Here is a 26,052-nt window from a genome sequence, read left to right as displayed (position 1 = left end):
CAGACTTTAATTTATGGAGATGGGTTATCAACCATTGCTTCTTCATCCCAGAATCCTAAGTATATAACCTGGAATCTATGGCCCTTGGGATTTATTCCACCAGAAATAAGTCTACAAATCATCTCATCCTACATCTGCCTTAGGTTTTCCTCATTCCCTTCACCCCCTGCTTTCTGCAACAAACTTGCTTGATGAAGAGTTCTGCAAAAGCTTGCCATACTTTTGATTGGTTCCAATAAATGTATTGCCCAACTATGGAATTTTTGGGGGGAGGGGGGTCCTTTAGGGACCAACACAACTACTTTCACTTTTTACTTCAGTGTAGTTAGCCCCAGGGCAGATGTAATGCTAAAGCAGCTTTCCCCAACCTGGTGTCCTCTGGATGATTTGGATTACGACTTCCATCAGCCCCAGCCAGCACAGCCACTGCAGTCCAACAACATCTGGAAGGCTATACTGGCTAACTCACTGGCTTGGTTTCAGACAGGTGTTTGCCCAGCCCTACCTGAGATGCCAGGGACTAAACTGGGACCTTTTTGTATGCAAAGCAAGTGCTCTTCCACTGAGCTTTGGGCCTTCCGCAAAAGAGAGAGAGAGAAAGGGAAGAAGAAATTAGACTGGTTTATTTTCATGGTGACTTATTTGATTTAAAGCTAGCAGTATCCACAAAGGGCTCAGAATAGCTATCTTTATAAATGCAAAAATGCCAGTTAAAAAGTTGTTTGTTGTAAAATTAATGTTTTAATACAAGATACTCATGTGCAAGGTTTCATGATCATTTACAAGGATTCTGTAGAGACCCAAAAAATTCCCATAAAAATCCCACAGTGTATTTTGCCAAGGTTGACTTTAGGAGGCAAACCCAAACTCCAGCTTGGCTCTTTCAAGCCATTTTCTTTCATCCTCCATTACTGTTTCTTTAATTTCCTATCAAGCGATTTCCATCCTTTCCTCTTCCTTTCATTTTCCAGCTTAATTTACCACAAGCTCCTTTGGTGGTCAGGCCACAGACTCAGCTTTACATCAGAGCTGGCAGCCTCTGTGTCTTAATAGGTTCCTCATAAAAACACTGAGGCAGATATGAGTACTCCAATAAGTCAGTGGTTTGACCACCTAAAACACTTATCAGTAATGTTTTGAGTGGTGCTCCCTGTCAGTTCTGAACTGCTGACCGTGGAAGTGAATCCCTCATGCCATCTTGCAATTAAGACCGAAAACAATGAATCACTCCGAACATTTATGGCATACCAGCCTTAGTCACTGCCACACAAAGATGGTTTGGAAAGAAAAGAACAAACACACACCAGTCCTCTTCCACTTCCCAAACATTTCCTACCTGGCCCTGTAGAGTCAGCTCTTATTGCTACTTGAAACAAATTTAAGGTTTAATAAAAAGGGATGTAGCTCAGTGGCAGAGCATCTGCTTTGCATGCAGAAGGTCCCAGGTTCAATCCCTGGCATCTCCAAGAAGACCCTGGAGAACTGCTGTCAGTCAGTGTAGACAATATTGAGCTAGATGGGCCAATGGTCTAACTTGGTATTAAGGCAGCTTCCTGTAATAAGGCAGCCTCCCATTTACCCTTGAACTAAATAGTCACTATTGGCAATCTGGCATGTCCCAAGGCACTTATGACCACTGGTGTGTCCCAATTGACTTTTTGGGATTTGTTAGGTTTGGAGCAGCCTAGAAGATCACACAGATCCAAACAAATTTTCTACACAGCAGTCTGATCCACCACCATCCTACATGTGTGCACACAGCAAGATTACCCCACATACGCCAAACCATAGTGTGCCTATATTTGTTTCCTAGTTCAATTTAAAGTGCTGCTCTTGGCTTCAAACTGCTAAATGCTTTGGGAATGCATAGCCTGAAAGACCATCTGCACCTGTATGAACCTGCCTGTGGTCAAGTATCTCACCACAATTCATTTCAGCTCTGGAGGTCCTACTCTCTGGCTCATCAAAAAGAGAGGCTAGATGGACAGGTATCAGAGATAGGGCCCTTTCAGTGATGGTCCTCATATTTATAGAATATGATCCTTCAAAAAGGATGTCCCTCTCCTCTCTTTCACTTATGACTTTTAAAATGTTTTCATTTCAATCCACTTTTTATTAATTTTAATAAATTCATGTCTTATGTTTATACTGCTCATTTTAAAGAACTGTTGATTTTAAATTCTTCCTTTGATTATGCTTTGTGGTTTTTCCTTATGCCACCTTATGAGGATCCTAACGCCTTCTCTCTCATGCTGTGCATCTTGATACCTGCTCCTGGATCTGATGGGATGGGGGAGAGAATGCTTCAGGGGAGGAGCTGCTCTTTATCAAGGGCTAGACAGCCACTGCCACTTTAAGAACTATAACTTGAAAACTTGTGCTTGAGCTTGCTTTCCTCTATTCCTCTTTTTTCCAGAGCCTGAGGACAGAGACCATCTGTCTTTTTCAGCCACTCTGAAAGCCTTTTTTTTCTTTTTCTGTCATTTCTTTTCTTTTTTAATGCTCACGGGCAGGGTATATATGCTATAAGTAATAAAACCGCAATTTCACAGCAAATAGCTCTGCTTTTATGCTTCTCTCCGCTTTTTCATAGGTTTTAAATTAAAACTAAGAAGTCATGTTGACTTGAATGGGACATGTCTACTAAGAAGTAAGTCATGTTGAATTCAATGGGACTTACACCCAGGTAAGTGGATATAGAACTTTAGCCTAAAAAACTCAAAAAGAATTAGTTGCAGGTTCTGTTGAGCCTATAACTTTTAAGTGGTTCTGGTTGAAAGCAAACTTGCATGCCTAAAAGCTCCATGACTGCTCACTAGCAAAACTGTTGCTGATCTTCCAAATCAAACACAATAAATCAGAAATGCAGGAAACCATATTCTCACCAGAATTCATTTCAGCTTCAGTGTTCAGTTTAAACCTGCTCATACTGTGAAAGCTTAATATTCCATCCTGAAAGAATAATTTTCATTAAACTGGCGTTAAGAAAAGGTGGAGATAAAATCCCTAAAAACACAGGGCAAAGCAATATCTAAATGCATTGGTTTCTTTACTTCCTAAGCCAATGAAAGGTTGCAGCTGTTTGAAAAACCTTGGTGAAGAAGAGGATAAGAAAGTACAAGGAGATCACAGACTACCTCTTTCATGAAACTGAATTAGGGTTGCCAGGTCCATGGCCTGAGACTGATCCTGTATCTTTAGGAGAAGAGAAAGTCAGCCAAGTGCAGGTGTTCTTGCAACCCTGTAATGGGAAAAACCACAAGGTGGAATTCTCCCTTCCCCCTGCACAACTTTTAAAGATACAAAAGACCTCCTGGGGGTCGGGCCTGGCAACCAAGAGGTCTTTTGTATCTTTAAAAGTTGTGCAGGGGGAAGGGAGAATTCCACCTTGTGGTTTTTCTTGTTACAACATTGCACGAACACCTGCACTTGGCTGACTTTCTCTTCTCCTAAAGATACAGGAGCAGTCTCAGGCCATGGACCTGGCAACCCTAAACTGAATACAGGATTTGCAACTCATTTCTTTAAAAGAAGCCTGCACTGATGTGGGCTGCAGAGGGAGCTGCTAGCTTATCTTTGCAAACAGCAGCAGTCTACTAAAAAGAGATAAAAGCAGCAGCAGCCTGGTATTGAGAAGTGAAAAGGCTTTCTTTCCTAAGAGATATTCCGTGGTATTGTACAGCCACATTTCCTACCATGACAGGGATGTGCTCAAATTTCACAAAATTCAAATTTGACACCAGATTTCCTATTTATTTGCATTTTTTTGCCCTTATAGATCTTTTTTCCTAGCAATCTTCCGCAGCTGAAGCAGATTTTTTTTTTAAAAATAGCCTCAAAAATATCAACATTAATAAAAATATTTTCCTCAAAATATCAATATTAATATCAATATTTCCCTCAAAATATCAATATTTTGAGGAAAAGTTTTAAAATGTATGAAAAAATATTTTTAAAGTATCAACATTACTATCGATATTTTTGCGGAGGAAAACTCAAATCAGTATTTATCGCAAATAGCAAACATTGACCCCTTACAAAGTGGTACCAGAAGGAAGTTTGATGGAGCAAAAATTGAACCGCACCAAAATGCGGACCCCATCCCTGTTCCATGATACATGGTTTGTTCAGATTCATGTTTTTTATTGAGAATTAGTAACAAAAACAAAATAAATGTTTGCAGCATATGATTTGCTGTGTTTCATTATAATCTCTTATTTGGGGGAGAGGGAGGTGGGACATCTTTTTCCTGCTTTGTTTTGTTTTACTTATGGAAGAAGGGGAAAGTTGGAGTGAAGAGATAAGCAGAGAGAGCCAGGTAATTTCTGGTGACAATAGATATGTGAAGGCAAGGGGGGAAAACAGGTCAATTAGAAGAAAAAACTCCCCCCCCCTTTTTCCTATCTTAGCAGGGCAGGAAAATGTGGGGAAAAACACGGAGGGAAGCATTTTTCCTCTATTTTTTCTGATTTTTTCTGGGCCTCCTTCACATCTCTAGGTCGCAAGCACTCTCATTGCCATGTAGATCACTGTTTCCTGCAGGGAACATGACCTCTATATTAATCAATTCTTCTCAAATCAGAATTAGGATCAATTTCTTTCATTCCACTGAACTTTACACAACCTTGCTTTAAGGGCTCAGCCCTGCTGAATCAGACAGAAATGTCAATCTAGTCATAATAATAATCCAGCCTCTCATTTCTGACACTAGCCAACCTGATACCTCTAGGAAGCCCACAAGCAAGCCTTCAAGGCAGTATCACTACTAAAAGAGTGACAGTCCTTATAGAGCCAACACAGCACTACCCATGTATAACAGGAAAGTATCAGGGAGCTTGGAAGCAACCCCCAAGCATGAAAAAATGGGGGGGAGGGAATTGAAGACAGTGCCTTTTCTGGAGCAAATGCATGAGCATCATTTCATATTCCAGCATCTTCACAAGATAACTGTAGAATTTCCTTCCCTTTCACAACTGAACAGAAAAGGCATGCTCCTCTAGCTCATCGGAAATGCACTATGCAATGTACAATCAAAGCAATATAGAACATTCCTCTCCAGCCCATCCAACTGACCCAAGATGTGCAAGGGTGTGTAAATGGGTGGATGCACAGGCAGATGGAGTCCAAATACAATTTCTCTCTTTCACAGTGGTGCAGGAAGGGCTGCCAAATGCTAACACAGTTTCGTATTTTACTAAACCAAACAGCAGCAAGAAGGCTGTGTACAAAAGGAAATCACATTCCCAAGTCAAACTAAAAAGGCAACCTTTTTTTTTTCCAGAAGGGGAGAGCCTCTAGATTTTAGTACGGAGAAGGAGTTGCATTCCTTAGATGATAATTCAACATGAGTAAATCCAAAAGAGAAAAAAAGGAAGCATGCGTATCCTTTTTCAGGTAAATTGAAAGCAGACGTAACAAAAAAAAATGTTCAGTTGAAAGCTGCAGCTGATTTTGAAGGATATTAAACTATGTCAAAACTGCAAACTCTGTTTTTAACTTCTTGAAGTAACCTTGCTCTGGATACTGACAAAGTTATTCTGCATTCTGTCTGATGAGGAGCCCTGTGCAACCTAAAAACATCCATATCACTGTATTAAGAAATTTACCTGGACATCAGAATAGTTCCCAGCCCTACATTTTAGCTGTTGTGGACTGGCTGTTTCTCACACATCCCTGTTACTTCAAGATCACTGGAGATGAAAAATGGCTCAGACACAACATTCACTCACCAAGATACAAAAATGCTTCTTACAAAACGGCCAGCCAGAACATAAATCTTCTCCCTACCACCCAGATTCAGCCCCACACAAAGAATCTATATCCCTCCCTTTTATCCCCCTAAACCAAAAGCAAAGAAATGATAGGCTTTGACATATTTATGTTGGTTCCTTAATTACAGCACTTAACGTATTTGCGGTAGGGCTGTGAGTGCCTATATGGGAACTATGTGCGTACGTATCCTGGTATTGAGGTATTTGCACAGCCTGGCTATTGCATGAAGCTCCAAAGCATATATTTGCGACCCAGGGGTGAAATAAGACGCAGACACAATATGATGGGTTAAATAACGGGCCACTTTATTAAACCAAATTCATATTGTGACAATGAACCTGCAAAGGGGAACATAAGTGCGGGATTCAACTGGTGAGTCAGGCAACGCCTGCTTGCAGCTATTCGGGCGACCCAAACCCCTGTCGGGCAAAGGGGTGCAATCTGTCAACCCCTTGCCCTGACCACACTCCAATTGTGCGTAGGGAGGCCAACCTGCGTCACCGCCCCCCGGTGCCCTGAAACTCTGGGTGGATGAGACCTGTTGGCCCCAAAGGCGACCCGTAATAATAATAATAATAATAATAATAATAAAATTTTATTTCTAGGCCGCCTATCTGGCCGAATTAACGGCCACTCTAGGCGGCATACATAGACTAAAATATAACATAGAGTAAAATATAACATATAATACTAAACAAAACCCCAGTAGTCTATAGACATCCCGAGCAGCAGGTTCACGCACACATACACACACACGGTCTCTGGCCCCTTCAGCAGTTGCTGCTTTTGTAGCTGGAGAGAGACAGGGCCCCACCCTTCCAGGCCAGGTGGAAATCAGCCAGAAATGCAGGGAGCAGGTCTTGCAGAAACTCACACAGGTAGATGGTCTCTGGCCCCTTCAGCAGTTGCTGCTTTTGTAGCTGGAGAGAGACAGGGCCCCACCCTTCCAGGCCAGGTGGAAATCAGCCAGAAATGCAGGGAGCAGGTCTTGCAGAAGCTCACAAAGGTAGATGGTCTCTGGCCCCTTCAGCAGTTGCTGCTTTTGTAGCTGGAGAGAGACAGGGCCCCGCCCTTCCAGGCCAGGTGGAAATCAGCCAGAAATGCAGGGAGCAGGTCTTGCAGAAACTCACACAGGTAGATGGTCCGTATCCTGCCTTCAGGCCGTAAAACCCAGAGCTGCAGGCCTCCGGAACCGCCTATCACCTCCAAAGGTGCCTAAAGGTGTCACCTAGCTGCCCTTCACCTTCAACCTTTCCCGCACTTCCTCAATAAAGTGACCATTAAGTATTAAATTCAAACAGCCAAATCAACCTAATAACCACAGAAAAAAGAACACCCGTACTAACCCTGAATGCCCTTCCTGCTAACCACAGTATGGAGTAGGCAAAAGAAACTTGCCGGCTAAAACGCAGGCAAGCCAAAAATTCCTACTCGGCCCCAGAGGCGACCAAATGAATCACACTGCAGCAGAGGGAGGGTAGGGCGGGTGCCACAATTATGAAGAGGGAGAGGGGGCGGATGGCGCGAGCCTAAATAAGCTCATATGCCCCGCCCCCTCTAGAAGCGTGCCGTTACTGCGTCTCCCCAGTCCGGCGCGCTTACCCTCTCCAGGCATGGAGGCTCAGGCTTCACCCGGGCCACAAACATGCCCCGCAATCCGTAAGTCCCGGGTGCGAAGTGGGGTTCTTTTTACACGGAAACTCTCGATTAAGCCACTCTTTACCTTCTAATTGTTCTGTGAATACCCTTTGCTCAATAACCAAGGTTACTCACTGACTTCATTGATTAAAAGTCCTCTACAGCATTCATTACTTTCTCTGAACCATCTGGAATGAACGTAATTATCAGAAAAATAGGTGTATATATTATGCAAATATGTCACACAGGTCCCAAAAGATGGTATACTATCAGAACTGTGTAAAAAATATTGGGTGATGATAGGGTTTTTTTTAATGAATTATCTGCCTTAAGAGTACCTTACATGAACCATACTGGAGTAGCTCCTCAAGCACTAAAAAAAGGGGAAAGCAGATTTCAGGGATAAAAATGTCCTCCAGGCTTCACTGCTTAACATACGATAACAACTTCACCTGGACCCCTGGGCAGAAGACACTTTAAAAGTGACTCCAAAACTTCAACTTGCATCACAGCAGCTTCCTGGACTTGTACAAAGAGCACTTCTGTTTACCTATATCAGGAATGAAGAAACCTTCTCAGGCCAAGGGCTACATTCTCTGTTGGGCAACCCTCTGGGGGCCACATGACAGTGTTGGGTGAAGACAGAAGGAAAAGTGGGTTGAGCAACCAATGTGAAATTTACCTTTGCATGGTAGTCTATTTTCTACACACACCTGGACATCCCCTGTATCCTCCACCCAGGCAAGCAAAAGTCATAAACAGAGTTCAAGGGCACATTACAGCAAAAACATTCATGCAGTACAGTATGTGAAGCAGGTAAGAGGTGTGTCTGATGAGGGTCCAATGGGCCAGACAGAAAGGCCTGAGGCTCCCCACCGCTGCCTTATATGATGATGGACACCTAAGAATCACCTTATACCAGAACCTCCCTGACTACTACACATATCTGCACACATCTAGCTTCCATCCAGAAGTTTCCAAGATCCATTGTCTATGATCAAGCTCTATAATTGCTCCAGCTTGGGCAGGGATTCACACCTGGCAGACTGATACCAGTCTATTCTTAAGCTACAATATCCAATGTAGTGAAGAAGACCACTTGTCAGCAACAGCTCCCAACTAAAACCACTCCAACAATGTTATCAATGGTTCCTCAGTCAGTTGTGGACAATGATGCTTCCTTCTCAGAGATGTTGGGTGGGAGCCCTGTTCTTGTTTATCAATAGCCCCCAAACCTAAAACAGCTACTCACAAGCAGCAACAAACCACCCAACAGAGACACAAACATAGAGGAGAGACCCTGCAATAAGCCCAGGAGCCCATTCTATCCTCATATCAGGCAAGCATTACTACAAGACCCAACAATATCAGCAGCTCATTCACCTGCTCATCATCCAACAGAATACACATCATTTGTCAGCAATGCCTTTCTGCATAGCAGAAACTGGTCATTCTCTATACAAAAGAATAAATGGATGCAAATCTTACATCAGAAATGGCAACTCTAATGCAAGTTAAAGGAGCATTTAGCTGTGCAGCCCACAACCATGTGCATCAAATAGAAACTAGAGACTTTACTGCCAGAGACAATACACAAGCCTTCCATTCTCTAAAGCCACAAAGCCTTACAGGGAGTTCCAGAGGGCTTTGTGCCTAGAATAAGTTTTGATTCCTGTTTGATTCAATGCAGCTGTGAAGAACAAGCCAAATGGCACTTGGCCTCATTGACTGTCAGCTGTACTGAGGGACAGCCACCTTCAGTGGACAAAGGGCGCATTGTTCAATTTGCATTTTCATAGAAGTTGTCTGATCCAATACAGTATGCCTTAACTACTCAATACTTTTACAAAGTATGACATATCTGTATGTAACTAAGGAAAAAATACTATAATGCTAGTTTAAGCAATGAAACCTTAAAGAACCACAGAAGATGTTCTATAATTGTAGCTATGGCAGAGTATGGGGCCACCAACGGCAAGGAAATAGCATCCTCTATTCTGCTGAATCAGGGATGGGAAGGCTGTGGTCCTCCAGGTGCTGTTCAGCTACTACTCCTATCATCCCTATTATCCAAGACCATTGGCTATACATTGGGGCTCACTGGGAGCTGGAGGTTCCCTATCCCTGGAACTTGATTGTATGAAGAACTGAAATGTTTTATACCAAAGCAGACTACTGCTCCATATTATCTGTTCTTACTGTCAATGAGTCTCATCACAGATCTTTCTTACAACTACTACCTGAGTCCTATAATTAGAGATTACATTGCTCTGATACTGAACTACAGGCCCTCCTGCTGCCACCAGTCTTTACTAAAAAAGACATGCACAAATATTAAATATCCACATATGGTACTATTACCTTGCCACTTGTGACGTGTTTGGATGCCTGGATTTTAACAGACCACTTACAACAGGGTGGACACTCTATAGCCCGTGTGCCATGAGAGCTCCTCATTCAACCCTTGAACTGCCAACTGGCTGCCAGTGACCCCACCAACTCACCTCCATTTGGCTCCTGCACTGTTAGGGTTGGGGATAATGGCAGAAGAGGCCATCATGGCCACAGTGGCCACTTTAAAAATCCCTTAATGAACCAGCTGCTGCCCAGTGGCCACCCCTACCACAACAGGATGCGATCTTACTCAGTAGGGAGACTGAATGTCCCACAAAAGAAGGGGTCCTTCCTCACAGCCTGCGCTACTTGCAGCACTGTTTGTGGCCCACCATACAATTTCAATACTCAGACGTGGCCTGTGGGCTGAAAAGTTTGCCCATCCCTGACCTAAGGGTTTGGTGCTATCGGTTTGAAAGTCCTCTGGTTCTTCACTGAATATACTTCACTAGAATATTTACTTATGACAGTATTTCCATCTTTTATAGATGTAAAATCTGGACCAAAAAAGAAGTTTCAAGGCCGACCAGTCCAGATATCCACTCTTTTCTGCTGCAGCTATTTCAGCGTGTTTTCTACAGCATCATAATTATAAATGATGTGCTTGTGAAAATCAAGTACAGAAATTATTGCAGTTAGGAAAATGTATTTAGGCTGAAATCCTATACTCATTTACCTTGGAATAAGTCGCACTGAACTCAACAGCATATTTCTTAAAGCCAGAGTAAAAAGTAAGAAGCAGCCACATGTATAATCCAGGTAATACATGGTAAAAACAAAGCTTTTGACAAAATGACCCATGATATTCTGATTAGCAAGCTAGCTAAATGTGGGCTGGATGGAACAACTATCAGATGGATCCACAGTTGGCTCAAAAATCGTACTCAAAGAGTGCTTATCAATGGTTCCTTCTCAAACTGGGTGGAAGTAACAAGTGGGGTACCACAGGGCTCGGTCCTGGGCCCAGTGCTCTTCAACATTTTTATTAACAACTTGGATGAGGAGGTACAGAGCATGCATATCAAATTTTCAGATGATACAAAATTGGGGGGCACAGCTAATACCATTGAAGACAGAAACAAAATTCAAAGGGACCTTGATAGGCTGGAGCATTGGGCTGAAAACAACAGAATAAAATTCAACAGGGATAAATGCAAAGTTCTACACCTAGGAAAAAGAAACCAAATGCACAGTTATAAGATGGGGGATACTTGGCTCAGCAATACGACATGTGAGAAGGATCTTGGAATTGTCGTTGATCACAAGCTGAATATGAGCCAACAGTGTGATGTGGCTGCAAAAAAGGCAAATGCTATATTGGGCTGCATTAACAGAAGTATAGTTTCCAAATCGTGTGAAGTATTAGTTCCCCTCTATTCAGCACTGGTTAGGCCTCATCTTGAATACTGCGTCCAGTTCTGGTCTCCACACTTTAAGAAGGATGCAGACAAACTGGAACAAGTTCAGAGGAGGGCAACAAGGATAATCAGGACTGGAAACAAAGCCCTGTGAGGAGAGACTGAAAGAACTGGGCATGTTTAGCCTGGAGAAGAGAAGACTGAGGGGAGGTATGATAGCACTCTTCAAGGACATGAAAGGTTGTCACACAGAGGAGGGCCGGGATCTCTTCTTGATCGTCCCAGAGTGCAGGACACGGAATAATGGGCTCAAGTTGCAGGAAGTCAGATTTCGACTGGACATCAGAAAAAACTTCCTAACTGTTATGACAATGGAACCAATTGCCTAGAGAGGTAGTGGGCTCTCCGACACTGGAGGCATTCAAGAGGCAGCTGGACAGCCATCTGTTGGGAATGCTTTGATTTGGATTCCTGCATTGAGCAGGGGGTTGGACTTGATGACCTTATAGGCCCCTTCCAACTCTACTGATCTATGATTCTATGGTGAGCAGTTAAGCCTGCAAAATGTGCTATCCACCCTTTCCACTCTATAAATTTTTGCATTGATGTTTCAAGACACAAATCCATTAACCAATATATATTGTCCTGTTGTCACCTTTTAAATTATTATTATACTTTAAATTAATAATATAATTGCAAACATGGCATGGTCATTGCTGGCTCTCCTGAGCAAGCATGCTCACATTTTGTTTTGTTTTTTGTTAAATTCCACAAAATGAGCAAGGTAATCATAGCCAATACAATCCTGCCTGCAGCCCCCAACAGTCCCCAATAGAGGCCCCAAGAGTAAGAATAAGAGTAGGGGAATACATAAGTGTATTCCAAGATACAATATGCTAATAAACCAATATCAGATAACCACCACACACAAAAAGGTGACAGCTTCAAATTATTAAAATGAAGCAAGGAAATAAATGCTTGCTGATTTATGCTTTTCACTGTAGAATACTCAGTTTGCTGTTTTGTTCCTTTCCAGTCAGTGGGCATCATACAATACAGCACATTCTACCTCCATTGTCGCACACAACAGGACTACATCTGGATTCTGTACAACAGCTGGACAACTATTTCAAGCACATAACCCCACTGCACCTCACCTAGTAGTGGCTGGTGCCCATTTGAGACTGGTAGGGCAGAGGGCAGGGAGATCAACAGTAGAAGCCAGAGCCAATCAGAGGCAGAGCCAACTAGTTCCACTCCCCCCCCCCGTTGTCCTTCCTGCTGAGTTCTACAAGGATAGCACTGAGATTAATACTAGAACTGAGATTAATACTAGAACTCGTGGACATTCAAAGAAGTTGAATGTTGGAAGATTCAGGACAGACAAAAGGAAGTACTTCTTTACTCAGCGCATAGTTAAACCATGGAATTTGCTCCCACAAGATGCAGTAATGGCCACCAGCTTGGATGGCTTTAAAAGAAGATTAGACAAATTCATGGAGGACAGGGCTATCAATGGCTACTAGCCGTGATGCCTGTGCTCTGCCACCCTAGTCAGAGGCAGCATGCTTCTGAAAACCAGTTGCTGGAAGCCTCAGGAGGGGAGAGTGTTCTTGCACCTGGTTGGCCACTGTGAGAACAGGATGCTGGACTAGATGGGCCACTGGCCTGATCCAGCAGGCTCTTCTTATGTCCTTAATAGGCAATGGATTGGTTATAAGCAAGAAGGCAGGCATGCCAGAGCTAGCTGAAGGCAGATTAAGGTTAGTGGGGCAGTGCCTCATATACCCAAATGGACCAGCTTCCACTGCTCCCACACACACACTTCCTCAAACAGTCCAAAAGAGTTAAAACACTGGAAGACTTTGTGCTAACAGCTCTCAGAGAAGAAAACCCTTCAGCTGGGCCACTGTTTTAAAGGAATCTGCATGAAGACAACCTATTGCAGAAAAAAAATTAATTACTTAAAATTAATTTAATTAATTAATATAAGCTCAGACAATTCCTGAACTGAGCTTGTTTTAGGCTTGATTAGTAATTGTTGTTGTTGTTGTTATGTGCCTTCAAGTCGATTACGACTTATGGAGTCTCTACGAATCAGTGACCTCCAAGAGCATCTGTCATGAACCACCCTGTTCAGGTCTTGTAGGTTCAAGTCTGAGGCTTCCTTTATGGAATCAATCCATCTCTTGTTTGGTCTTCCTCTTTTTCTACTCCCTTCTGTTTTTCCCAGCATTACTGTCTTTTCTAGTGAGTCATGTCTTCTCATGATGTGTCCAAAGTATGATAACCTCAGTTTCATCATTTTAGTTTACGCAAAAGAGAAACAGTCAAGTTAGAAAAGAAAAATACTATTTCAAATATTTACATGTTTCTATCAGTTTGAAGAGGAGATGGATTCATGGACCATTTGGTACCATTAACAAAGAGGAATGCAAAAGTGTCCTGCTCTGTGTACACAAATGAAGAGAGACTTAACCACCATGAACAATGCTTCCTGCAGCCATTGATTAAAGAAGTTATTCCCAGTGGAAAGAGACAGAAAAGGCTTATCTGGGAGGCAACGGGATAACTCCTGGGTCAGAAGGTTGAACGAACAGACAGCCCTTATCATTTCCAAGTTCCTCACAAAGGCAAAATAGCAGTGATGGGTTTGGGAGAGATGATCTAGAGTTACAAGTGATATAGTGGCTTGTTTAAAAAGAGACTTCCAATCAATAGCTCCTTTCATACATTAGCTGCATGAAAGGGTCCATGAACTGAAAAAGGTAGCAGGCTGCACTGCTTCTCCACTCCTGGCCTAAATGTTGATGTGCTTAACAGAGACATCTGAGCAGGGTAAGAGTACACACACATAGACTTCCATGGGAGTTGGAATTCCAAACAGCACAGGGTTCAAATGCCAGTACATGTAGGTTTACCCTGGTCAGGTGTCCTCGTTCAGTTTGTGGATGTGAGGGGTAGAGGTGAAGAAGCTGCACAATGTCGCACGGGATACAAGCAGCATAGGTCCATTTCCCTTTTCAATGTGTGGATCTCCTTCATGCACAGGGGCCTAATGTTATATAAACTTTCTGAACTCAGGCCCTTCTCCTAGGCCCTTGTCCAGGTCCCCCCTCTGAGGGAGGCTCAGAAAGTGGTGACAATAGGGAGGGTTTTTTCACTTGTGGCTCCCCATCTGTGGAATGCCCTCCCTAGTGAGGTCTGCCTGGTACCTTCACTGACATCATTTCAGCACCAGGTAAAGACTATCTTGTTTCCCAGGCTTCTGATAGATGATGACAAATCACTGAGATGATGTTGTTTGTATTAGCATGCTGCCAAAGCTTTCTGTGGGTCCTTTGGTTGTTGTTTTATTATTTTGTTTTTACGGTATGGTATATTTACTTTTGTTTTTAACAATGTTGTTAAGTCACTTGGAGACCTTTGGGTAACAAACAATTACAAATCCAATAAATAATAATAATAAGCCCCACATCTAATACATTTTACCACCTGCCCCTGTATAGGCCTTTCAGATTGTTTTGATTGTAGTCTTCAGCCTTTTCAGACCCAGGATCCAGCTTTAACTCAATGCATTCAGTGACACATTTCTTAATTTGAGTACCATTTATTTGTAGTGCTACTGTTGCGACCCACCTTAGATCAGGCCACATCCCAGTAGTGGGTCCCAACCCACCAGCTGAAGACCATCTGGAGAAATTTTACTTGTGGCACCGCACCCTACAGAATATCTCTGGGCACTGTTCTTAAGCTGGAGGAGTACAAAGCATTAGTAGTCCAAAGATCTTGCTTTTCCATCAGGCTTATAGGAAGCACCCTGAAGCCATTGTGCAGGGAGCAGGCCTGTCTGCGTGTCTCCCGGTTTTCAGCTTCTCCTCAGACAACTAAAAACAGACGCCTCTCTTTTGCAAGGAGGGGGAGGCGGGAGCTCTCCTGCAGTAACAATAGGACCTCTCTGGGCCATTCGCAAGTTAATGGGCACTTGATAGACCCATTAGTTCACCTGGCTACTCTATGAGATTAACAAAGGAGACTCATCTGCCCAGCAGAGCAGGTCTCCCAGCTGCAGAGCTCCAGGTGCTGGGTTCCAAATCAGAGGCTGGAAAGGGACTCATAGAAATCATCTATCTCAACCCCCAAACCCATAACCATAATCAACTTAATTAAAGGAAATACATGTTGATAGGAAAGATCCCTAGTTCTAGCTAACTTGTTGCTGCATCTCAAGAGAAGATAGATCCAAACAGTCTCCTCTCCAAGGGAGATGTGGAAGGAGTGAGAGAAAGAGGAAGTAGGAAGTGAGGTCAGCAATCTTAAGAGTATCAGTCTAGCACTGGAAGGAAGATCAACACAGGTTAAAAGGGAAAGGTTAACCTAAGAAGCCTGGAGGTTCCTCTTTGTGTCTTCTTTTGCCAATGCAGCCACATCAGCCTTCAGTGCAAGCTGAGTTGCACCCCAACCCAACATGGAATGCCCCTCTCCTCTGCCATAAGTGATCCATTAGTTGCTCCAGCTAGGATTTTAATCATACTGCAAAACATGACCACCATTCATTCCACTGTGTTTTACCAGCAGCAAGTATACTCTCATCTGCTTTGGTACTTGCTTTTTTTATTTATTTATTTTAAATCCTTGCTAATGGTTACTGGTTCCTGATGTCACCTCACCTCTCACTCTTATCAGTGTTGAAAAGAAGGAGGAGGGAGGAAAGTTCCTAATTAATTGCTAATTCTTCTCCAAGGCTAAAAGCAGCAGGTCTCAAGGTCAATGTGGAACAATTCAGTGACCACATAAAAGCCTCCAACTGTCAGAGGTTTCATCATTCCCTTCCCTTTCAGAACATAGTATCTTGCTGCTGATCCTTTTGCAGTCCTGACATTTGGATACAAGATATGCATTTATATGGGAAACATTTGGAACTCTGCCTGCACGCACACGGAACAATCAACAAGGCCCTCAAAACTTTTGCCAAGATCCAGAGAGTGAGATACAGCAAGGAAATGAAACTCTGATTATCTATAATTAGAAGCGGGCACAGATAGAAAATATATATATACAGGTTGGATTGAGTGCCAACAACACATGAGCCATGTGCAAGACATGGGCAAACAGGAAGCCAATTGAGGCTCAGAGTTATGGCCAGGAATTTTACTGAGAAGGGGAAATGGCAAGGTGTTCTGGGAGGAGGAGACAACTACACATGTTCCTTTGAATGGAAAAGTGGATTTCTAGCAAGTTCAAATCGCAGGCCAAGTGGAGGTGAACTGGAGCTTCTGTGCAAGGAAGGGACATGTATTACACCAAACAATAAATCATACAGTAACGCTGTTTGGCTTACATCATGTAACAATAAACCAGGCAACATTTGCCCAGGTGGGGGAAAGAGTGAATGAGCACACCTACCATATATATGTGGTTGTTTTTTTAAAAAGGGGAGTTGGTGGAGAGGATATGCATCATTATACATGAAAGAAGCATGATACACTAGGAAAGTTGCACCAGTCAGTTTTTAATCAGATGCAGCATTGTTTGGCTTAAGAAAGGTATCTTTCTACCCAACATGACATTATTTTGCCTATTCTATTTTATTAAAACATAGAAAACAGGACAAATGGGGCGGGGCTTCGACGCCAAGAAAGATGGCAGCATAGGGTGAGAGCTCCCCAGCCTGATACAGCATTAATGCCCTTAAGCACAGAAAGAAACAGTTCATTTATTTATTAAACCAACTCCCCTTACGGCGTATGCTCTGGGGGCATCAGAGAAACAAAAACCTAGACCTCACAGGATATTTCGAACTGACAGGAAAGATACTGATCTCGAGACCAGCTCAAGACAGACTACCGATTCTCTCCAAAATGGCGACCAGCGTGCGTAAAACCTCTATCGGTGAGCAAACAGAGGCAGAGGTGGGCACCCCTGAAACAATTGCAGGGACAATCAAGGAGGAAATTTCAAAGCACTTCCAGTCTCTTAAACAAGATTTGATGGCTAGCTGGTTGTTAATTCTAGAGGAAAAACTGGGAAGTGTGACTAAAAGAATAGACACAGTGGAAAGAACTATGAATCAGACGGAGGAGAGGACCAAGATAGCAAATTTAAAATGTTAAAGAAAGACCATACAATTATCAAATTTAAACTGGACGACCTGCAAAAGAGAAACAGAAGATCCAACCTTCGTTTTAGAGGAGTGGACGAAAATAAGGAACAGGACAATGTTAAAAAATTTCTTACAAAATGGCTGACAACATTGCTGCCTGATTTTCCCCTGGAGGAGGAAGACTTCAACAGAGCCCACAGAGCCCTCGGACCAATACGCAGAGAAAGCCCCAGGGATATAGTAGTATGTTTTGCCAAATATTCCAAGAAAGAGGCCTTACTTAAAAGTCTCAGGGAGAAGTGTGAAGTTAAATATAATGACTCCCCAATTATGCTACTTCAAGATCTTGCTCCAGAAACATTAGAGAGAAGAAATCTGAGACCTTATACCAGCGGTTCTCAATCTTTTTTGGTTCGTGGCACACTGTAAAACATAAAAACGTTCTGGTGCACTTCATGTACAAAATTAAAAATATATTAATATATTTTAAACTATGAATAAAAATATCTTAATAATAATTTACTTTCATAATATTCGCGGCACACCTAGCCACCTCTTGCGGCGCACCAGTGTGCCCCGGGCACCGTTTGAGAATCACTGCCTTATACACTTATATTGCAAAAGGCGGGGCTAAAATACCACTGGGGGTTCCCATTTAAACTTATAGTTCCCTACAAAGGGATTACACACATGGCTTCAACAGAAAAAGAGGCAGCAAATATATTCAAAATATTGCAGTTGGAACAACCAGAAGGAGAAAGAGAATCAGAAAAAGGGGATCAGGTTGGAGAAGCAGAATTAGAAGAGGACAACGAGGATTTTGAACTGATCAGACAAAAAAGGCAGAACAGAGGGAGAGTGGAAAACAGATGAAAAGGAATGAGCACCCTATTTGAGAATTCGAATCTGCAACGCAGTCTTCGAAATCTTCCCAACAGATGCAGATGAGAAGGAGCATCAGATCATCATAATAGTTTCAAGCAGAGTTATATCTAAATTGAGTTAGGGCAAAATGTAAAGTAAAGGTCCAGGTTGGTTTGTGTGAATGTGAACCATTCCCCCCCCCATTAATATTAGTTTAGTTTAGTTTACTCCCCTTCCCCCTCCCCCCCTTTTTAAGGGCATATAAAAATAATAATGAAAATAAGGGCTGGGATGAGGTCTTGTCCTATCTTATTGTCCTATGAGGTAATAGGTCGAATCCCTGCGAGGTATAATTATTTTTCAAATACTTCAAAAACTGGAAGTAGAAATTAATTCAGTGGGTGACACAGAGAAGTGCGCCTGAGGGGGAGAGAATTAGGTCTCAAGGGAAAGGGAAGGGAAAGGGGGCATAGGAAAAGAAGGGAAAATAAAAAAGGGAGGGGGAAGGAAAAGAAGGAAGGCACGGGAAGGAGTTAGATAGTTACGTTATAGTTTAGAGAAAAGAGAGTTAAAGTAGAAGAAATAGGTGAGGTTATATTCAAGATTAGTATTATAACATGAGAGTCTCAACATTTAATATTAAAGGAATGGGCACAGTCATTAAAAGAAATAGATTAGTCAAACTAATAAGAGACTTACAACCTAATGTACTGATGTTACAAGAGACACATAAGGCCAAATTGGCAGATGGATTTTTAAAAGGTACTCAATGGAAACATAAATTCCTGGCAAAAGAGATCAGCAAGGCCAGAGGAGTAGCACTTCTTTTTCATGAAAGTCTTGATTTTGAACCCAGTAGACAAATGCTAGACCCTCAGGGTAGATTTATCATTGTAGAAGGAATATTGGAAGGGGGCATGAAAACTACATTTGTGACATGCTATGCCCCAAACAAAGGACAAATGCAATTCTTCCAAAAATTGTTGAGAAAACTACACAAATTCACAGAGGCAAATATAATTCTAGGAGGAGACTTGAATTTAAACATGCCAGGTTTAATCCAAATAAACTGATAAAAGGACAGGACGCTTTAAGAATTTCTAAAAACTTAATGTCAGGGAGGAAAACGACCCCCAATTTAAAGCAGGTTGTAAATTTCTATACTCTGATACATAAAGCAGGCTTAAGAGAAGTATGGTCAGAGACTCATCCAGAAGATTTTAGCCATTCTTTTTACTCCAGACCACATGGAACTTTATCTAGGCTGGATGCCATTATAGTCTCAGAAGAAGTACTACCACTAGTACAGCAAATAGAGATGGGAACAATTAAAGCCACTGACCATTCTCCAGTAACGGTGGAAATCATGAGTAACAAATCTGAAAAACAAATCTGTCCAAAATGGAAGTTGCACCCAACACTTCTCTCCTCTCTTCAAAGTAGAAATAAAATTCAAGAAGGGCTGGAGAACTATTTTAAAGACAATATGGATGAAGGAATCAGGGAAGAAACTATATGGGAAGCAATGAAAGCAGTAATCAGGGGCAGTATATACGCGAGTGGTGGTTTATCCAACATACACGCAAAGAACAAAAAAGATTAGAGAGGGAACTACGAGATTTAGTGGCTCATTATAAAGCAACGGGTTCGCAAAAAATCAGACAAGAGATGGAAAGATCAGAGATTGATTTAGCTGAAATAGACAAAACAATGGTAAACATGATTTATTGTAAACAAAAATATTACAAACACGAAGGCAAAGGAACAAAACATTTAGCTAAGAGAGTTGAAGAAAGGAGAAGGGGAAACCATATCCGCTGTTTAAAATTAAGAAAATCTAATGCCCTAACAAATAATAATACACAAATAGGAGAGGAACTAGCTAAATTCTACAAGGAGCTATATAGCAAAAAAAAAAAAGTGGAGGAGCAGACTATACAAGACTATATGGACAGTCAGACTTCCAACATTAACAGAGACAGACAGAGTAATGCTTGAAGATCCAATCTCAGAAGAAGAGGTAAGGACAGCAATAAAGACATTAAAAGTAAACAAAGCACCAGGACCCGATAGATTCACCAATAATTTTTATAAACTTTATGGTACTATTCTCATCCGTCATATGACTAGATTATACAATTATACAATAATGACAGGGGCAAGGATGCCCCCAACTTGGTCTGCATCGCACACTGTATTGTTACTGAAACCTGTAAAAATCCAACTCTTCCAGAATCATACCGTCCGATATCTTTATTAAACACTGATTACAAAATTTTTGCATCAGTTCTTGCTAATAGACTGAAAGCAGTGATTATCAAATTGGTTCATGCAGATCGATACGGTTTTATACCTGGAAGATACATAGCAGACCCAGTATGCCTTCTATTTAGTATAATAAAAATATGCCGACTCAAGGGGGCCCCTTTGGACATAGCAGCACTGTATATTTATAAAGCATTTGACAGCGTGAATTGGAAATTCATATTAAAAGCATTGAAAAAATTTCAATTTGGCCCTAAATTCATCTCAGCAATGCAAGCCACCTACCCTTTGTCCACCACAAATATAAAATATAATGCGATGGAATCTAGAACAATAGAGTTACAAGAAGGTACAAAACAAGGCTGCCCACTGTCTCCTTTGCTTTTTACTCTTGTGATAGAATTTCTGGCTAGTAGACTTAGGGAGAATAACAAAATAGTTGGAATTAGAGTGGCTCAAGAAGAACATCTTATCAGCTTATATGCTGATGATATGTTGCTTATGCTATCCAATCCAAAAGAAGCTCTGCCACACCTTCAAAAAGAACTGGAGGATTTTGGGGGACTGGGAGGTCTAAATATAAATTTTATAAAATCACACCTCATGTGTTATAATATCCCACCTAAGGCACACATTCAAATATCTCAGGTTTTAGGAATTCCATTCGCTACCTGGGAGTGAACATACCCAGAAACAAACAAATAATATTCCAAATTAATTATACAAAAATATGGCAACGGGTAAAGGAAGATCTTTAAAAATGGGCAAAAGTGAATATGTCACTATCCAGCAAAATAGCAAAATGATGATAGTCCCGAAGTTTACATATCTTTTCTATGTTCTCCCAATGCAAATTAAAAAAAAAAAACGATTGACAACCTGGCAACAGAAAATTTAACAATTTATTTTTAAATCAAAAAAGCCGAGAACAGAAAAAAAATAGATACAAGGTAATAAGAGAGGGAGAATGGGGGATCCCAAATTTATTTCTTTATTATGAAGCATTTCAGATTCGTCACTTAATCTCTTTTATGGATCTCAAATCTGAAAAACATTGGGTACACATAGAGAGATATTTACTAAAACTTCACAATCCTAAAGGCTTGCCTTTTATTAAACAGGAAATAAGAAAAAGCGCCACAAACATAAATACAACTATGACACCAATTTTTGAGGTATGGAGATATAGGAAAGAGATCTTACTTCTGGGAATTTCTCCTTTAATCCCTATTTGCAATCACCCTGAGTTTTACAGGTCAGACAGAGAAATAGAGGATAAATGTCTGACAATAATTTATACAGATTGAAGGATTTTTATATAAATGGACTACCTTTATCAAGAGATGAATGGAAAAATAAATTTAATGAGATGGATGTGTCATGGATTTGTTGGTTTCAACTTAGTACTTTTATTAGGAAACATCATATTATAATGCAGGGTACTAGACAATTAACAGAAGGGGAGAAACTAATGTTAAGTAAGGAGGGAATGGAAAAGGGAGTAATTTCAAAATTATATAGATTTTTGGTAAATAAGGATATGGGTTCCAACTCACTTTTAAAACAAGTATGGGAATCAGACCTGAAATGCCAGATTAAAGACGAGGATTGGAATGATATGTGGACAAAATTCCCATATAGAGCTATTTTGACTTCCTATAGAGAAAGAGCCCTAAAAGTAATACAAAAATTGTATTTAACCCCTCTGTATTTAGCACGGATCTCTAAAAATAGCACACAAAAGTGCTGGAGAGGATGCAAAGTACAAGGCTCATATTTACACGTGGTGGGAATGTGATAAACTCAAGGGTTTTTGGCAGGAGGTGTGGGAAGAAATACAGAAATTGACAAAACAACAATGTTACTTCAGGCCTGAATAAGCTTTATTGAACATTTTTATGGGACAAAACACAAATTTACAATATAAAAGACTTATAGGATTTATGCTGTTGGTAGCCAGATCGACGATTGCCAAATATTGGAAATATCTGGACGGTTTAACACTGCAAAACTGGGGAAAGAAACTATGGGAAATCGTTCTATTAGAGAAGTTAACACAGAAAATAAGAATGGCGGAGGGAAAAAAGAAAAGTAAAGACTCCTTTGAAGCGGATTGGTGGCCTTTTATCTTGGCTGCTACATCGGACCAGTTTGGGACCAGTGCCCTATCCTTTCAGATCATTGTGGATATCTTAAGAATGGAAGTTTCTCAGAGAAGAAAACTACAAAATAAAATCTTGAAAGTTAATAGTCAATAGGGGAAAGAGAGGGAAGGGGGGTGATAGGGATTGGGGGAAAGGAAGAGAAAGGGAGATAGGTTTTTTGTATTATTTTGTAACTAAATACATGTTAATGCAAAATGGAAATAAATATAAATTAAAAGAAAAGAAAACAGGACAAATGCTAAGGAGACAGCTCACCTTTAAAGCTAGGATTTTTTTTAAAAAAATGCGTAGGACTCTTTGGTCAAGATTGGGAAACAGGGAATTTTCATTTAAAAAAAACACAAAACCCTGTTATTTATAAAAGTATTTCTATACCGCCAGTTCATACAATATAATATGGTGGTGTACAACAACATAATATAAAACCCCATAAAAACAATAAATAATGATCGACTGGCTGATGAAAAAAATAGACATTTACATAGGCCTGTGTGCATAAAAAGTTCTTCAAGAGATGCCTGAAAATCGAAAGCAAAGATGCCTGCCAAATCTCTGCAGGGAAAGTGTTCCACAGAATGGGAACGGCAACACTTACTGTCCAAATTCTCATGGTAGCCAGTTGGGCCTCTGTAACATGTGGGACAACTAGAACTGCTCCTCCAGATGGTCCCAGTTTTCAGGATAGGGTACAAGGGCTCAGGTGGTCTTTATTATGTCAGTAGGACCAAGGTATCATCACTGTTTCAGTCTGAAAGCAGTAAAGAGTACAGCCACAATCTAACAGCTTAGTATTTTGGTCATAGCACAGAGAGGACCACCCTACATGTTGCAGCCATGCCAAGGACAGGGAAGGGCCATAGCTCACTGGCAGAGTATCTGCTTTGTATGTAGAAGGTCCCAGGTTTGACCACTGGTATCACCAGATAGGGCTAAAAGAGGCTCCTGCCTGAAACCCTGGAGAGTTGCTGCCACCCAGTGTAGACGATACTGAGTTAGATGGATCAATGGTCTGACTCAGTACAGGGCAGCTTCCTATGATCCTATGGACCACAGTGACAAGTGCAATATCTGAACCCAGGATTTGATTGCCACTGCCAAGTGCTATTAATGCTGGGCTCAGGAGCATTGCTAAGTACTTGAAGGACTTGGAAAATTTGCATAAATGTATAGAGAGCCTCTGGGCAAATTAAGAGGGTGGATAATTGGGATCTGCATTTTGTAGCATGTCCAGCTACCCCATAAGCAAAATATATTTTAAATAAATAAATGGAAAGAGGGAGGGGCAGGAGATCTTAGGCCCCAGCACAAAATACCCAGGGCTCTGGCTTCCTTTGCCATCACCTAACAATGCCCCTGTAGGGGCTGTACAAAGAATACATCTGGAGATGCCCAGTGGCTGGCAAATGTAGACCATCAGGGTGTTGCCACCAGGCCAGCCTGAAGCGATCAGGCGGAGAGTGTCTCTACCTAATCACCCAACTTCCACAGCTGTTCTGTGTCATAGCAGCTTAGCTAGAGAGGTCCACAGATAGATAGTGCTATTAAGAAACCTGTTTCTGGCAATAACTTTTTACCTGTTTGAAACAAAATAAAATTTTAAAACTCTCAGCATTTTGAGAATTAATGATACAAAAGCTCAGCCCAATTTTTCAGGGATTAAATTACCTTGTTGATGTATGAGTTTGGCACGCTGGTATTTTGATGTGTACCTTCAGTTCAGCCTAATGTGAGACTTTAGAGCATTAATACACTTATATTAAAAAAGAATCAAGCTGTCTTAAATAGGTTGAAAAATATTTATTGTTAAGACCCTTCCAAGAATTAAAACAGAAAACTGTTCTGAACATAGGGTGAAAAGATATTGAGATGAACTTATACACGAAAAAGGGAAAACCATCGGATTCTAGAACTCCAGTTAAATTTTATCTGAATCTTTAGATCCAGATACTACTTTATTCTAGATGTAACTTTAGAATCCCAAATGTTCCACACATAAATCTCCTTAAATGTCAGCATTATTCTCAGGAAATGTGATGTTCTGTTTCCATAAATTCTGCTACCTAAATTCTATGTACTCCACGTTTAAGATTTCACAGCTCCAAAAAGGAGGCTACGGTGTGTGGGTGAGGGGATGATTAGAGTTACCAGATGCCAAGGCTTGTTGTAGACAGTAGGGGTTTGTGCTATTTTCCCACCGTGAAAGCATATGAGCCATAGGCTCCTGTCAGAGTTCGTACACAGAAACATCTGGCAAGTCTAGACATACAACCAGATTACAGTCATCACACAACCGGCACAGAAAAAGTGAATAGGGAGCCGTTTTGGAAGAGTTTTCCTTCTTTTTTGTAGGTGCTGACAGAATGTATGTTATAAAGGACATATTTGGTGGTGATGGCGGGGTACCTTTTCAAACACACAAACCCAACATCATTAGATACCGTATGAAGTTATGAAAAACAATCATGTACCTGGATTTTTTTAAAAAAAGTTATGATAGTATGTCTCTCAAATTTATGTAGACAGGCTCATTAATACCTGTTGGCAACTCCCATTCACACATGGCAAATGCAGCTAAAACACTACTCAGAGAACAATGCAACTGTGAAATAAGATACAAGAAGTTCTTCCATCCTACTCCTCCCTTCAGTTTTCTCTTGCCTGCTGGAGAAAGGCAGTTTGTTTTCCCCCAACAGCAAGCAGGAGGATGGCTGAGCAAAAGATCAGAGAAAGACTGAGGCAGGAGAAGGAGCAGCTGTGCCAGTCTTTGCTAGTGCAGTGCTGTTAAAACGGTAATGCTTGCTCTAGAGGACAAAACTTGGTAACCCTAGTAGATAAACTAGTCTATGTGAGAGATTCATAGAATCATAGAGTAGCAGAGTTGGAAGGGGTCTATAAGGCCATCGTGTCCAACCCCCAGCTCAATGCAGGAATCCAGATTAAAGCATATCCAACAGGTGCCTGTCCAGCTGCCTCTTGAAGGCCTCCAGTGCTGAAGAGCCCACCACCTCCCTAGGGAATTGGTTCCATTGTCGTATGGCTCTAACAGTTAGGAAGTTTTTCCTGATGTTCAGTCAAAACCTGGCTTCCTGCAACTTTAGCCCATTTTTCCGTGTCCTGTACTCTGGGATGATCAAGAAGAGATCCTGGCCCTCCTCTGTGAAAACCTTTCAAGTACTTGAAGTGTACTATCATATTATTTTATTATTATTATTATTTATTAAATTTTTATACCGCCCCATAGCCGAAGCTCTCTGGGCGGTTCACAACATCAAAATATCAACATACAATTTAAAGCCACACATTAATCAATTTAAAACATAACTCATTAAATTTCCAAATAAACCTATACTAAACTAAAATACTAAAATACTAAATGCTACAATACTGAAATGCTAAAATGCTAGAATGCCTGGGAGAAGAGGTAGGTCTTAACCTGGCGCCGAAAAGACAACAATGTTGGCGCCAGGCGTACCTCATCAGGGAGATTGTTCCA

General features: G+C 41.3%; 1 protein-coding gene and 1 non-coding gene across 21 annotated transcripts in view; one reads left to right on the top strand and one right to left on the bottom strand.

The window, feature by feature from the left end:
- The window catches only part of MAGI1 (membrane associated guanylate kinase, WW and PDZ domain containing 1), a 732,128-nt gene that overhangs the window by 483,714 nt on the left and 222,362 nt on the right, over positions 1–26,052 (bottom strand). The gene's annotated exons all lie outside the window — the stretch shown is intronic.
- On the top strand, positions 1,395–1,466 carry TRNAA-UGC (transfer RNA alanine (anticodon UGC)). The gene has a single exon. It is a non-coding gene; the product is annotated as a tRNA-Ala (tRNA).

This window comes from Rhineura floridana, chromosome 3, assembly GCF_030035675.1.
Source record: "Rhineura floridana isolate rRhiFlo1 chromosome 3, rRhiFlo1.hap2, whole genome shotgun sequence".
Lineage (NCBI taxonomy): Eukaryota > Metazoa > Chordata > Lepidosauria > Squamata > Rhineuridae > Rhineura > Rhineura floridana.
Note: the sequence above shows the minus strand (reverse complement) of the source record. Positions and strands in the feature narration are given on the sequence as shown.